Below are 16,296 nucleotides of genomic sequence, written 5' to 3'. Positions count from 1 at the left end.
GTACAATTTTATAATATTTAGGGTGGGACGTAGAATAATATAAGCTCTCCCTTTTTAGGTCAACTCTCTCTGAACTGCTTCCAGAGGACAGTGTGGTAAGCTTCGCCTCACAGGGTCTTCTATAAACCCGATGACGCAATGCAGCCGGCCAATCACAGTAATGCCAATAACCAACATGGCTAAGGCCATGTGTATGGAAAACATTTCCTGCATGTTTGTTAGCTGTCACAGCCGCACAATATGCGGGCCGGGGACTTGAGCATGGCGCGTGAGCATAGTAGAATTAATTCTCAGCCTATTAGTTCAGCCACAACAGTCACAATTTCTTATGTGGCCCCTCAGGAAAATGAATTGCCGACCCCTGATCTCAATGATTTATAACTTCAGTCGCTTATCTTTAATTGCTCAATAGTTGTCACAGTTGTTAATAGTCATGTGCAGCCAATGAGTTAAATGTTCTATGGTAAAAAAAGACACATGAGAAATAAATCTACACAATGTTTCCAGTAACATAACTGAGTATATTTTTAAGGTATGTTCACAGTTGGCAGTTTTTTTTCAGCCTTTTTTTTTCTTCTGAGGAACAAAAAACGCTGCATTTTACAGAGCCGGCTTAGAGATGAGATTTCTAAACTCTCAATCACACGCTGCATTTTTTTCCTGTTCTTTTAAATCTGCAGCTTGTCAATTCTTTCAGTTTTGCAGCGCTTTTCACCCATTAAAATGAAAAAAAAACATTAAAAGAGCTGCAAAAACGCGAGTATTGTATGCAGCGTTGTTCCTCCTACCACTCAGGTTTTCGGGGTAGAAAAAAATGCTGTGAAAATGTAACGTGTGAACATCCCCTTATCCTGGTTGTGCTGTAATTGGAAATAAGATAAAACGTCCATAATAACATGGAGATGTAATTCATTCTATGGTGTTTGCACTTTCAGTATTGCTAGGTGGCATCTTTTTGTGCAGAGCCGCCAGTTTAACATTCTGTGACAAGATTCCATGATGACATCACTGGTGATGGTCGGCCATTATGACATCACAGCTCACAGCCATTACTTATAGAATGTACACAGGGTCACGGGTGCCTTTCTTGGCTTCATAGTGACTGATAGCATTTGCAGTTTTTCGCTATGGCTGAATTACTTTTGGATAATCTTCAGGTAGACGCACTATGGGAGATTATTATCAATAATAACCCAGACACTGCGCTTCTACCACCTGATGGCGTCCTCAGCTTCACTCACCGGATGGTGATAAAGCTAGTAAATGACTGCCTGACCAAACACTACCAAGGTCATCTAACGTCAGACTATCTGACGGATTTACCTCAGAACATCAGGACTTTACTACAGCAGGTAAGTGGCGGACGCTCCGCACAAATCTTCTGCATAATCATAGATAATAATAGCGGGACAGAAACTTCTTTAGAGGAGCAGATGTCACATACAATGGCCGCCTCCATTGTGCCCTTTCTCACTCAGGATTTTCATTTTTATTTCTTTTCTTTTTTATAGGCTGAAAAAAGATTTCAAAACGGCGATTTGGCTTTTATTAAAGAACTCGCCGAAAAAGTCCTGTCTGTACTGGAACGTCCGGCCCGCTCATCGGAACGCCTGGTAAGGAGCCGTCATCTCTATCACACGTCCTTGTTTTCTGATCTTCTCCAGATCAGCAGTCAGATATCAGATCTGGTGGTAGATGTTACAGGCCTCCTGTCAGCTCCTGGCAGGCTCAGCATATGTATGGCCGCCAGTCTGTGCTGCTCCCTCGCCTGTGAGGACAGTCTGTATTCTGCTGATGTAGTCACAGCTCAGTGGTGGGAAGTCTGTATTACCGCTTCTGTCTATCACTATTATCAGAGTCTTCCTGCTTGTAAATGCTGAAGCTGAGATAATAGGCGATAATAGTGCACACAAGTCTCTTCTACACTATATTAACATGGACTTGTGGAGAGGAACTGCAGTGTAAAGCAATTCCACCCAATACTGTAGGGAATGGAGTACAAGATGTACCCATGATATAAAGAATGCAGGTAACACAGCTCTGGGGTATCCCAGTGCAGAAAAGTCGAAGTTTACACTGAACGTTTGATTTTTCAATCTAAATTTATCTTAATCCACGTAAATCAGAGAACTTTCTGAGAAATATTATCAAGATGGCGCATTATTTGTATAGTTACAATTGCTGCATCTGTAAATGTGGGTTTAGTGCTTCCTGATTTATGTGTTTCGTGATTTGGTGAAATCTTCCACATATTAAATATATATATTATAATTATTAGGAAACAGCAAAAGGCAACACCAAAGATGGGCAAAATCTACACCCGGAAATAATCCCTGACCCTAATACGAGTCAGCCGGAACTGACCAGTGATCTGATTACAGGTAAGCCGATCATCCGACCTTCTACCTATAATATAATCAGGGATGTGACAGAGACAGAAAGACACATCCCAGACAGGGAGGGAGGAGGATGAGGATGGAGGAGGAGTGTGGTGACTGATAAAGCGGTATGCGTAGGCGCTTACCGTGTATTGCGATCTCCAGTGGGGACATACCCTGATCTTCAGAAAGGCCGGTGGAGGAGGAGACTGGTGCCAGAGGATTGGGGGGAGCATATACCATGATGGGGAAGCATATACCAGGATGGGGGACCAGGATGGGGGAGCATATACCCGGCTGGGGGGGAACATAAAACATGATGGAGGAACATATAACATGATGGAGGAGCATATACCAGGATGGGGGATCAGGATGAGGGAGCATATCCCAGGATGGGGGACCAGGATTGGGGAGCATATACCAGAATAGGGGACTACGATTTGGGAGCATATACCAGGATGGGGGGTAGCATATACCATGATGGGGGAGCATATACCAGGATGGGGGATCAGGATGGGGGACCAGGATTGGGGAGCGTATACCAGGATGGGGGAGCATGGACCAGGACGGGGGAGCATATTCCAGGATGGGGGACCGGGATGGGGGAACAAGGACCAGGATGGGGGAGCATATACCAGGATGGGGGAGCATGGAGCAGAATGGGGGAGCATATACCAGGATAGAGGACCAGGATGGTGGAGCATATACCAGGATAGGGAACCAGGATGGGGGAGCATGGACCAGGATAGGGGACCAGGATTGGGGAGCATATATCAGGATAGAGGAACAGTATTGGGGAGCGTATACCACTATAGGGGACCAGAATTGTGGAGCATATACCAGGATGAGGGAAAGCATATACCAGGATGAGGGAGCATGGACCAGGATGGGGGAGCATATACCAGTATAGAGGACCATGATGAGAGAGCATATACCAGGATGGGGGACCAGGATGGGGGAGCATATACCAGGATAGGGGACCAGTATGAGGGAGCGTATACCAGGATGGGGGGAGCATATACCAGGATGGGGGACGAGGATAGGGGAGCATATACCAGGATAGGGGATTAGGATGGGGGAGCATATACCAGTATAGGGGACCAGGATGTAGGGGAGCATATACCAGGATGGGGGACCATATACCAAGATGAGGAACAATATACCAGAATGGGGGACAATATACCAGGACTGGGGAGCATATACCGGGATAGGGGAGCATATTCCAGGATAAGGGAGCACATACTAGAATGGGGGCCCAAGATGGGGGAGCATATACCATGATGGGGGAGCATATACCAGGATGGGGGGTAGCATATACCAGGATGGGGGATCAGGATCCAATGTCTTAGTCAGGAGAAATCTAATATAAATCTGGATGGAAGTTCACTGGGGGGGAAGAAAAAGTCAGAGTGCAGTAACATGCCCCCAGTGCACTTCCAGGCTAACTTGCATATGGCTGCTCTGCTTGAACTGTCTTTTCCCATCACTCACATGTACAGTGAGGGTGATGAGTTCCTCATTCATGTGATGATTGGGGATTCCTCCATCATTTATATTACATGTATCTGTCTATGGATGTGCCGTACGTTCTCATATTTAGAATCCCCATATAATTAGTAATAGCCCCATTTACAGACGTCCTGCCATTTCTCCATTATATTGCTGTATTGTGTATATAGGATTGATATCATCTAATACATTTTATTTCTTCATTGTTTTATCGCTATTTTAGATACAACTGTGCTGGCGGATGCTGACAGTGTAATCTGTGAGATCCCAGAGATCCAAGAACCTGCCGCTGTAAGTATCATAGAGGGAGATGTCAGTATATCACCAGATCATGGGGTGTGAATGACACGTCCAGTATTATCCCCATATAACCATGGGACATCTCTATTCTAAATGTAGATGACACTATTGTGTTAGATAATAGCACTTATACTAAAGGGAATCTGTCACCAGATTTTGCTACTCACCTGAGAGCAGCATGATGTAGGGGCAGGGACCCTGATTCCAGCAATGTCACTTACTGGGTGCAGCAGTTGTGATAAAATCTCTCTTTCTCTGCATGCTGGGCTATGTATAACTGCCCACAGCACTGATTGGCAGCTTTCTTGTACAGTACGCTGTGAATATGCAGAAATCCGCTAATCAGTGGTGGGGGCAGGGTTACACAGAGCAATAGGACTACATGGCACAAGACAACTAGTCCTGTAGTGATAATCTCTTGCTGATTAAACACTGATTTTAATAAAACAACGACACAGACCCTAGTAAGTGACACATAGCCGGAATCAGGATTTCGGCCCTTACTTCATGCAGTTCTTAGATTACATATAAAAAGCAACTTGCTGACAGATTCCTTTTCAGTTCTCTTCTGTGATCTCCCATATTATTCTGCACTGTACAATGAAGCAAAACCTACAAAAGACAAAAATATATCTCATACCCTACCATCATTATATATAAATGTAAAGCAAAGTTGCATAATAAATATAGGGTACTTAGTGAACTATTTTTGATCAAAAAAAGAGTTGGGACCCGGTCCTATTTGTCTACCCTTTTATATGCATTACTTCAACTTTGATATACAGTAAGGTTTTTAATATAGACAGTATAGGTACCGTCCCAATTTAGGGTCACCTTGCCGCTGGTGGGACGGCTTGTATACTTTTTTTGATCAAAAATAGTTCACTAAGTACCCTATATTTATTATGCAACTTTGCTTTACATTTATATATAATGATGGTAGGGTATGAGATATATTTTTGTCTTTTGTAGGTTTTGCTTCTTTTTGCTAGTGTGAACATGCTCCTATTTCTTTCATGTCTACCATCTTAGACCTCAGTTCACATTGCTTGGTACAATGATTCCGGTGTATGGAGTATCCCCCTTAAATTACCCCCATGTCTGCGGGGCGTCCTGCTTGTATCGCCCCCTACATACAATCAGTGTAAATCAGCTGGGACATAACAGAGGTGGAAGATGGTTTTGTATCCGGAGCTTTTTTCTTGCAGCTTTTTTATCTGAAAATCATTTCTTATTTTTTTATAGAGTGTGATCGAATCATTGATCCCGGCGAGAAAGCCGCATATGAGCGACTTCCAAACATCCAATCTGATCGGCAGCGGAGCTTTTGGGTGAGATTTCTGTTGGTATAATCCATATTTCTCAGGTTCCCTATGACAATGCTTCTGCCTCTGTGCTCTGCCATTCAGCGTTATCATAGGGAAATGATCTGAGTCCACATCACTGTTCTAATTCTCACTATTCAGGTCATTTATATACAGCTGAGCAAACTGATCTATAACAAATCAGACTGTAAGGGCCTGTGCACACATTGCAAATTTTTTGCATTTTTGCTGTGTTTTTTCTGCTCAGAATTGTCACAAAACCTGAGGAATTTCATGTTGCCAGCAAAGTGATGGAGATTCCTGAAATCTTATGCACACGATGCTTATTTTTCCTTGCAGATTTGCAGCACATCTGCATCATGTCATTTCTTTCAGTATTTTTTCTGCAGATTTCACACATAATAATAAGTGGGGAAAAATCTGCAACAAAAACGCAGGTAAAAACAGGACAAAACGCACCTCTTTTTTGCATAGTTTTTCCTGCCTAGGGATGCAGATTTGGTGGAAAACTTTCTGCTCCAAATACTTCATATGGACACATACCCTTAAGGAAAGAGATTCAAATAATAGATTCCATTCCCCTGTCCTAGCCCCTCACCTGTTCTTATGCTGCACCTCCACCAGGGCTTCCTTCTCCTCCTCAGCGGACTTTGTTTTTTTCGGGGCGGCTCCATTATGGAGCTGATAAGAGAGATTGGCTGCACACGGTCACGTGAGGATTGACACGATACTGACGTCAATGACATCTGCACCCACATCCTCCACCATGACAATGTGAGTCCAATCACTGGCCTCAGCACCAGAAGGGGGCGCCAGAACATCCAAAGACTGGCACAGAGGACGCAGGACTGCAGTGATGGACAGGTGAGAGCCAAGGATAGGTGGGTATAACATGTTTTATTATTTTTTTAACTACTTCCATCCCCTCCTTTTATTATGCCATAGGGTATGGGAGGAGCATAACAAATTTCTTCTTACAGCAATTGGAGGAATTTCAATTTGCACTAAATGTCACTTGGGCAGAATCGTATCTATTGACCAAATATAGAGAATCTGGCCAAGAAGAATTTGGGTAGATTCTCTCCCATGTCTCTAATGCGACATGGGTGAGGCCTCAGACAGACATGGCATTGTGCAGATCGCCCATAGTTGATCTAAGTGCTATTTTGTTAATTTCTTGAAATGAATATCCAGTGACGGCCAGATTTCAAGAATTGGTACAGAAGATCATGTAATGACTTCTATAGATGGACTATTAATAAGGATTCATTATAACCCATAGATTCTCCTTTTCTCCAGGGCCGTATACTTAGTGCACCATAAAGACTCACACCAGATCTTTGCAATGAAGAAAATGGCCAAGCAGAACCTGGATACTCCAAGAAAAGTGGAATTGGCCTTTCTGGAGAGGGACATCTTAACATTCGCTGATTGTCCCTTTGTGGTCTCCATGCTCTGCTCCTTTCCAACTAAATCTCACCTGTGTATGGTTATGGAGTATGTAGAAGGTAGGACATGTACATTATATTATATTCAATCCATGTCTGCTTACATCTTATCACCGCTCATATAATTAGGATTTGTCCAAGTGGTTGGCTACATCCCCACAGAGAATTTACTATAGGTTATATATTACCAAGATACCTGGAAATTCATTGATCTGTGTGCACGGGTGCTATGGTGCCCATGAGTCGGAGGGGTCCCGCGCCACTTTGCTTTGTTTCCCATCCCTGTTCCTATCATCAAAATTTCAGCATAGCCACATCCTCAGAATGCGAATATGGCTGAACAGAATGGTGGATCAAGAAGCCAAAAGCTCCCTGATCCACCATTCAGCCTGTGGTGAGTCTGAGACTCTGTGCACTGAAGGTGAAAAGTCGCAATAGCATCACGCCTGTAGTGTGGCGACTCAGTACTCACACTGCACTGACCAGTATGCCTGGGGAATGGGGTGAGATGAGTAGTGCTTTTTATGTTAGTATTTGTAGGGGCCATAATACTAAATGGGTGTCTGGCAGTAGCCAATCATACTGTTTGGGGCACTGGTGGGGGTCATCATGCTGATTTCAGGGGGGCATAATACTGAGTGGTGGGGCTGGAGGGAGCCATAATAATGAGTTGGGGGGCTAGTGGGGACAATTATACTGAGTGGTGGCGACCATAATACTGAATAGGGGGCTGAAGGTAGCCAATCATACTAATTGGAGCATTGATGGGGGCCATCATACTGATTTGGAAGATGGGGGGGGGGCATGATACTGATTGGAGGCTTGGTGAGGGCCATAATACTGAGAGTTGGTGGGTGCCATAAAACTGAGTAATGGGGCTGGAGGGGGCCATAATACTGAGTGGTGGGGCCATTATACTGATTGGATGGATGGTTAGGGCCATAATACTAAGTGGTGGGGCTCGTGGAGGCCATGATACTGATTGGAGGGCTGGTGAGGCCCATAATACTGATTGGTGGGGCTGGTGGGGGCCATGATACTGATTAGATGGCTGGTGAGGGCCATAATACTGAGTGGTGGGGCTGGTGAGGTCCATAATAATGAGTGATGGGGCTGATGGGGGCCATAATACTGAGTAGTGAGGCTTGTGTCAGCCATAATACTGAGTGGTGGGGCTGCTGGGAGTCATAATATTGAGTTAAGCGGCTCGTGGGAACAACTATACTGATTTGTATAAGTGGTGGGGCTGGAGGCGGCCATGATACTGAATGGAGGGCGGGTGAGGCCCATAATACTGATTGGTGGGGCTGGTGGGGGCCATGATACTGATTAGATGGCTGGTGAGGGCCATAATATGAAATAGTGAGGCTGGTAGGTGCCATAATACTGAGTGATGGGGCTGGTGGGGGGCATAATACTGAGTGGGGGACTGGTGAGGGCCATAATACTGAATTGGGGGCTGTGGGAGACATAATACTGTGCGAGAGGCTATGGGAGACTGTGAATTCTCCTATATTGAGTTGCTGACTGTGAATGCCCCTAAACTGAGTGGGGTCCTCATACTGAGTGGTGTGCTGTGGGAGTCCTTATTCTGTGTGGGGATCCTCATTCTGTGTTGTGGTCCAAATTATGTGTGAGGGGCCACTCATATTGAGTGGGACATGTATTTATGTAATTAGTTAAGGACCACATTTTACCACTACTTTTGTCTAATATTATGTGCACTATCCTTTACATCTGTATATATTCTCTCCTGCCAAATATATCTGCTGACTTCTCATTATTCGTCACAGGGATCTGATTTATAAACCCCTCACCTGTCATATTTCCTTTTTTTCTATAGGTGGAAACTGTCAGACCCTTCTAAACACCAGGGGTCATTTATCTGTCCCCTTGACCCGCTTGTACTTTGCAGAAGTGGTTGTTGCAGTGGAATACTTGCACAGCTGTGGTGTGGTGCACAGAGACCTGAAACCGGAGAAGTAAGTGCCCCTGTAGTATAATAAGGAGGGAAAGTTATTATTTATTATCATATAGTCTGTAAGGCTAAAATCATCTTTTTTTTCGCAGCCTCCTGATAACATCTGCTGGACACATTAAAGTTACCGATTTTGGGCTTTCAAAAGTTGGTGTCATGATACCAAAAACCAACATCTACAAGCAATTAACAGAGGACATCACCAGAGAGTTCCGGGACCATGAGGTCAGCATCACTTACAGAAACCCAGCTTGTTCTTTACAAATCTCATCACACTATTGCTTCTTCTCTACGTTCTTCATTCCTAGAGAACTTTTCCACTGATATTTTATCTTCTGTCATTGTGTTTTTATGGTGAGAACTTGTCATATTAATGGTATCATCAATCTCATCTCTTTCTTCTATTGGTTTCCAGGTCTGTGGCACCCCATATTATGTAGCCCCAGAGGTCATCCTGAAAAAAGGCTATGGGAGACCTGTTGATTGGTGGTCAATGGGGATCATACTACATCAATTTCTTGTGGGATTGGTTCCATTTTATGGAAATTCCCCAACTGAGATTTATGAAAATGTTGTCACAGGTAAGTAGAATAATCCGATTATAGCTTTGATTGGTTACATTTGTTTACTTATTTCCTTTGCTTTGTCGTACAGTCCAATAAAGAGGTTTCATTTTCTGTCTTTTTCTATATAACAGGAGGCGTAATTTGGGATTGTAATCCCGTTCCTCCCTTTGTTGCTCAGAACCTCATCACTAAACTGCTCAGAAAAATTCCTGCACAAAGACTTGGGACAGGTAACAGATAATTATTACACCAAGGACATATCGCTCAAGTCCATGAGACTCAGCACTTCTCTATCAGCTCATCCATTTTTAGTTCGCCATAATATGACTTTCAGTATATTTCCTTCATGTTTGCTCAGTTATGTCATTAGTTCAGATTAAGTTAAACAGTTCAGATATGGAGCAGTCTCTGACAATATCCGCAATACTTTTGTTTTGTCTTCTACAGCAGGAGCATTTGAGATCAAAGGTCATCCATTCCTGAGTGATGTAGACTTTGACAACCTTTTAAGTCAGAAGCCTGAGTACGTTCCTCAGCTTTTGTCAGACGTAGACATAAGCTCCCCTATCAGTAAGTAGAAGGAGACGTCATCTAGACAAAGCAGCTATTTGTCTCGTCTACCATAATTTGAGACAATTGGCTCCCATTAATATTACGGATAAATGGTGACTGTGCTAAACTAACAATCTCTAATAATACTTCATTACTTATCTCTGGTAGATCACTCTGATATAAACAAACATCTCGTCTCAGAGGATGAGGAGGACAATGAGAGCTTTAACTTCCAGAATTTTACATCTTCTTCTGAAAAGCTTTCTAAAGTAAGTATGAGAACAATTAATCTAAAATATGTAAAAAAAGACCTGTAAAAGTAAAAAAAAAGTATTTAATATCTTCTTGTTGTCCACATTTAGCTCTGTACCACCGCTACTAGGAGGATGAACAATGAGGATCCCAAGTCCCCTCCAGAGTGTACCCCGGCATCCAGCACAAGCATCTCAGAAATGTGAGTAGATTCTAAGGTCATTACTGGGAGCTTCATACTAATATACAGTGCCTACAAGTAGTATTCAACCCCCTGCAGATTTAGCTGGTTGACACATGCGGAATTAACTTGGCATTGTGACATTTGTACTGTAGATCAGCCTGGAAGTGGGAAATGCACTGCAGCAAATTTTGTTTTTGTTTTTTTTTATTTTTTTTTTTAAAAATTTTAAAAGTTAATTCAGAGTGTCATTTATTATTCAACCCCTCAAACCACAAGAATTCTGTTTGGTCCCCCTAAAGTATTAAGAAGTAGTTCAGGCACCAAGAATAATGAGCTTCACATGTGTGGATTAAAGATCTCTTTTGCCAGCCTTTTCTGACTATTTAAGACCCTCCCCAAACTTGTGAACAGCACTCAGACATGGTCAACATGGGAAAGACAAAGGAGCATTCCAAGGCCATCAGAGACAAGATCGTGGAGGGTCACAAGGCTGGCAAGGGGTACAAAACCCTTTCCAAGGAGTTGGGCCTACCTGTCTCCACTGTTGGGAGCATCATCCGTAAGTGGAAGGCTTATGGAACTACTGTTAGCCTTCCACGGCCAGGACAGCCTTTGAAAGTGTCCTCCCGTGCCGAGGCCAGGCTTGTCCGAAGAGTCAAGGCTAACCCAAGGACAACAAGGAAGGAGCTCCAGGAAGATCTCATGGCAGTGGGGACATTGGTTTCAGTCAATACCATAAGTAACGTACTCCACCGCAATGGTCTCCGTTCCAGACGAGCATGTATGGTACCTTTACTTTCAAAGCGTCATGTCAAGGCTCGTCTACAGTTTGCTCATGATCACTTGGAGGACTCTGAGACAGACTGGTTCAAGGTTCTATGGTCTGATGAGACCAAGATCGAGATCTTTGGTGCCAACCACACACGTGACGTTTGGAGACTGGATAGCACTGCATACGACCCCAAGAATACCATCCCTACAGTCAAGCATGGTGGTGGCAGCATCCTGCTGTGGGGCTGTTTCTCAGCCAAGGGGCCTGGCCATCTGGTCCGCATCCATGGGAAGATGGATAGCACGGCCTACCTGGAGATTTTGGCCAAGAACCTCCGCTCCTCCATCAAGGATCTTAAGATGGGTCGTAATTTCATCTTCCAACAAGACAACGACCCAAAGCACACAGCCAAGAAAACCAAGGCCTGGTTCAAGAGGGAAAAAGTCAAGGTGTTGGAGTGGCCTAGTCAGTCTCCTGACCTTAACCCAATTGAAAACTTGTGGAAGGAGCTCAAGAATAAAGTCCACATGAGACACCCAAAGAACCTAGATAACTTGGAGAAGATCTGCATGGAGGAGTGGGCCAAGATAACTCCACAGACCTGTGCCGGCCTGATCAGGTCTTAGAAAAGACGATTATTAGCTGTAATTGCAAGCAAGGGTTATTCCACAAAATATTAAACATAGGGGTTGAATAATAATTGACCCACACTTTTATGTTTAAAATTTAATAAAATTCAACTGAGCAACATAACTTTTTGGTTTGTAAGATTTATGCTTCTGTTCATAAAACCTACTCTCGAATGCAGTTTGAAGGCTCTAACTTATTTGCATCTTATCAAACCAGCTAAATCTGCAGGGGATTGAATACTACTTGTAGGCACTGTATATGCACAAACCCAAATATAGGACATAAATACCATAACAACAAATACAGCATGCATCGCCCGTGATTAGCAGTCATTGTGCTTTTAGCTTCAGAAACCTCTGGTGGTGACAGCCCATAATTGCAGCCAGTCATGCACTTTTAGTGATGCCCACACTGTAGGAGAGATGTAGTACTACATGCCAGCCATTCTTGGTAGTGGTTTTTCGCTCTGCTTTATAGAAGGTAGTTTTGAGTAGGAAACCTTCCCTACCATAACTCTTATATATCCTAATAGGCCTTATTGTTGATGTTAATCTAGAGAGACAACCCCTTCTATACCGAATTTACTTGTAATTTACACGTTTATTTTCTTCCAAACAGGCAGAAAGAATCTTTTCCTGTGTCTATTAGAGATGATGCTATTACCAGCTTGCCACCCTCGTCCCCATTGTCAGGTATGTACATGTCTACAGCACAAAAAATGAGAATGTTGATGTCAAGGCTCAAATACTTTCATATGGTATTTTTGTTAGTGGTCTTCTATGTTATACATGTTTCATGGATTCCAATTATGTTGCCCATAGGCCCATACTGTATCTCTATTTGCCTAATTTTGTAAAGTTTTTCCAGATTACCAGATGTATAGGGGACAGGAGTAGAACAATTCTACTATATACAGGAAAGATACAAAGCAGATCCTGTAAGAATATATTGTTAATGAGGGCTTTTTTTTACTTTCTGATTAGAAACTCCAGCTGACGTCGAAAGAAAATCTTCGATATATCTGAGTATAGAGCAAGAAATCTCAGAAAATGAAGAAAAGGGGGAAAAGAGAGGAGGTAAGTGTGAGAGTCAGCTCCATGTTGTGTGATGTCATTCAGTGAGAATAATTCATGTGGAGCAGTTGTTGTTAGGGATGGGCAGACCCGTGGATGTTCGGGTCCATCAGGCTCAAGAATGTTACCCTAACGTGATCCCGAACCCGAACGGGATGTGGTGAATATTCATGGGACTTTAATAGCGGGCACACAGACAGCTGAGCGCAGCAGGAGCCGCGCTGCGGCTACCACGTGCAAACTATTAGGGAAAATGAGTGGTCACTGCTCCCCACGCACGCAGTGAATATTCCGGCACAGAGGGGAACACAGCGCTGGAGGAGAGAGGAGGTGAGTATGATTGTTTATTTTTTTATGAGCAGCGTGACAGGGATCAGGGGGTGCCAAGCATACCAGGATGAGGGGGCCATACATACAGGGATGAAGGGGGCCATGCATATAAGGATGAGGGGGGCGATGCATACAAGGATGAGGGGGCCATGCATATAAGTGATGAGGGGGGCAATGCATACAAGGATGAGAGGGACTATACATACAGGGATGAGGCATGAGGGGGGGCCATACATACAGGGATGAAGGGGGGCCATACATACCGGGATGAGGGGGTCCATACATACAGGGATGAAGTATGAGGGGGGCCATACATACAGGGCTGAAGAGTGCCATACATACCAGGAAGAGGAATGAAGGTACCATACATACCAGGAAGAGGGTTGAAGGTGCCATACATACCAGGATTGGTGTGCGGGGGCGCCATACATAACAGGATGAAGGGTGCCATACATACCAGGAAGAGGGATGAGGGGGCCATGCATACCAGGATGGGGGATTGGGGTGCCATGCATACCAGAATGGTGGATTAGGGTGCCATTGCATATCAGGATGGGGATGAGGGCCACATATAACAGGAAGGAGGGGGCCATATATACCAGGATGGGGGATATTAACAGAAGTGGGGTACATTACCCCTATAACAGTGTCAGCAGCAGACCCCCTCCAGCTTAACAGGGCATCATGACAACATTTTTTGCTTACATTTTTTTTCTATTTTGCTCCTCTAAAACTTAGGTGCGTCTTATAGTCCGAAAAATACGGTATTCACCAGCCGGTGCCTATGCATAGTTAGAAATTTGTCAGTGAGATATATAATTTAGTGCAGTGTGTGTGTGTAGCTTACTGTACATGTATTTAGATAATAATTTAAAAAATAAAATAAAAAAATGCCCACATGAGGGAAAGCAGACAGCTCGGGACTGGTGTTATTATTCTGGGAAGAGGCCAATGTCCATGAAGCTTCCCAGGCTATTAATATCAGCTCACGGCTGTCTGCATAGCCTTCACTGATTATTAAAAGGGGGGGCACCCCCAAAAATGACGTGGGGTCCCCTTTATACTGCGCCGGCCAATCACAGGCATACCAATACTTGGCATGGCTGTGATGGGGCCTGAAGTGCCCACACCAGAAAAGTTTGTTGATTGGCTGTGCTGCATCCTTTCAACAAGCTTTGTTCGGACTGTTGAACCCGAACAGTAACACAGACCTCCGGGAGACACTAGATGTCCAGTACAGACCGTCACATATATGATGGCTAACAATGATCCCTGACCTCTTTATGAATAAGATTCCTCTGCCGTTCAGCCACAGTGACCGCACAGTGGTATCAAGTAATAAGTCGTCCCTTTACTTACATTATGGACACAAAGCAGATCCTATAAGAATATATTGTTAATGAGGGCTTTTTTTTACTTTCTGATTAGAAATTCCAGCTGACGTGGAAAGAAAATCTTCAATATATCTGAGTATAGAGCAAGAAATCTCAGAAAATGAAGAAAAGAGGGAAAAGAGACGAGGTAAGCGTGAGAGTCAGCTCCATGTTGTGTGATGTCATTCAGTGAGAATAATTAATGTGGAGCAGTTGTTATTAGGGATGTGCAGACCCGTGGATGTTCGGGGAACACAGCGCTGGAGGAGAGAGGAGGTGAGTATGATTGTTTATTTTTTTTATGAGCAGCGTGACAGGGAACAGGGGGTGCCAAGCATACCAGGATGAGGGGGCCATACATACAGGGATGAAGGGGGCCATGCATATAAGGATGAGGGGGGGCGATGCATACAAGGATGAGGGGGCCATGCATATAAGTGATGAGGAGGCAATGCATACAAGGATGAGGGGGGCTATACATACAGGGGTGAGGCATGAGGGGGGCCATACATACAGGGATGTGGCATGAGGGGGGCCATACATACAGGGATGAAAGGGGCCATATATACTGGGATGAGGGGGTCCATACATACAGGGATGAAGGATGAGGGGGACCATACATACAGGGATGCAAGAGGAATGAAGGTACCATACATACCAGGAAGAGGGATGAAGGTGCCATACATACCTGGATGGGTGTGCGGGGGAGCCATACATAACAGGATGAAGGGTGCCATACATACCAGGAAGAGGGATAAGGGGGCCATGCATACCAGGATGGGGGATTGGGAAGCCATGCATACCAGGATGGTGGATTGGGGTGCCATTGCATATCAGGATGGGGATGAGGGCCACATATAACAGGAAGGAGGGGGCCATATATACCAGGATGGGGGATATTAACGGAAGTAGGGTACATTACACATTGTCAGAAGCAGACCCCCTCCCCCTTAACAGGGCATCATGACAACATTTTTTGCTTACATTTTTTTTCTATTTTACTCTTCTAAAACCTAGGTGCGTCTTATAGACCGAAAAATACGGTATTCACCAGCCGGTGCCTGTGCATAGTTAGAAATTTGTCAGTGAGATATATAATTTAGTGCAGTATGTGTGTGTAGCTTACTGTACATGTATTTAGATAATAATTAAAAAAATAAAATAAAAAAATGCCCAGATGAGGGAAAGCAGACAGGTCGGGTCTGGTGTTATTATTCTGGGAAGAGGCCAATGTCCATGAAGCTTCCCAGGCTATTAATATCAGCTCACGGCTGTCTGCATAGCCTTCACTGATTATTAAAGGGAGGTGCACCCCCAAAAATGACATGGGGTCCCCTTTATACTGCGCCGGCCAATCACAGGCATACCAATACTTGGCATGGCTGTGATGGGGCCTGAAGTGCCCACACCAGAAAAGTTTGTTGATTGGCTGTGCTGCATCCTTTCAACAAGCTTTGTTCGGACTGCTGAACCAAAACAGTAACACAGACTTCCGGGAGACACTAGATGTCCAGTACGGACCATCACATATATGATGGCTAACAATGATCCCTGACCTCTTTATGAATAAGATTCCTCTGTCGTTCAGCCACAGTGACCGCACAGTAGTATCAAGTAATAAGTCGT

The 16,296-nt window shown here is 44.1% G+C and overlaps 1 long non-coding RNA gene across 1 annotated transcript; it reads left to right on the top strand.

Moving 5' to 3' along the window:
- The first annotated feature begins 12,525 nt into the window (after positions 1 to 12,525).
- On the top strand, positions 12,526 to 14,811 carry LOC141229245 (uncharacterized). The gene is made up of 3 exons (XR_012295968.1): positions 12,526 to 12,586; positions 12,878 to 12,970; positions 14,726 to 14,811. It is a non-coding gene; the product is annotated as an uncharacterized lncRNA (long non-coding RNA).
- Positions 14,812 to 16,296: the final 1,485 nt, after the last annotated feature.

The sequence above is a fragment of the Phyllobates terribilis genome, unplaced genomic scaffold (assembly GCF_046119375.1).
Source record: "Phyllobates terribilis strain yellow unplaced genomic scaffold, ASM4611937v1 Scaffold_469__1_contigs__length_1427685, whole genome shotgun sequence".
In the NCBI taxonomy this organism is placed as follows: Eukaryota; Metazoa; Chordata; class Amphibia; order Anura; family Dendrobatidae; genus Phyllobates; species Phyllobates terribilis.
This window is presented reverse-complemented; position numbering and strand designations above follow the sequence as displayed.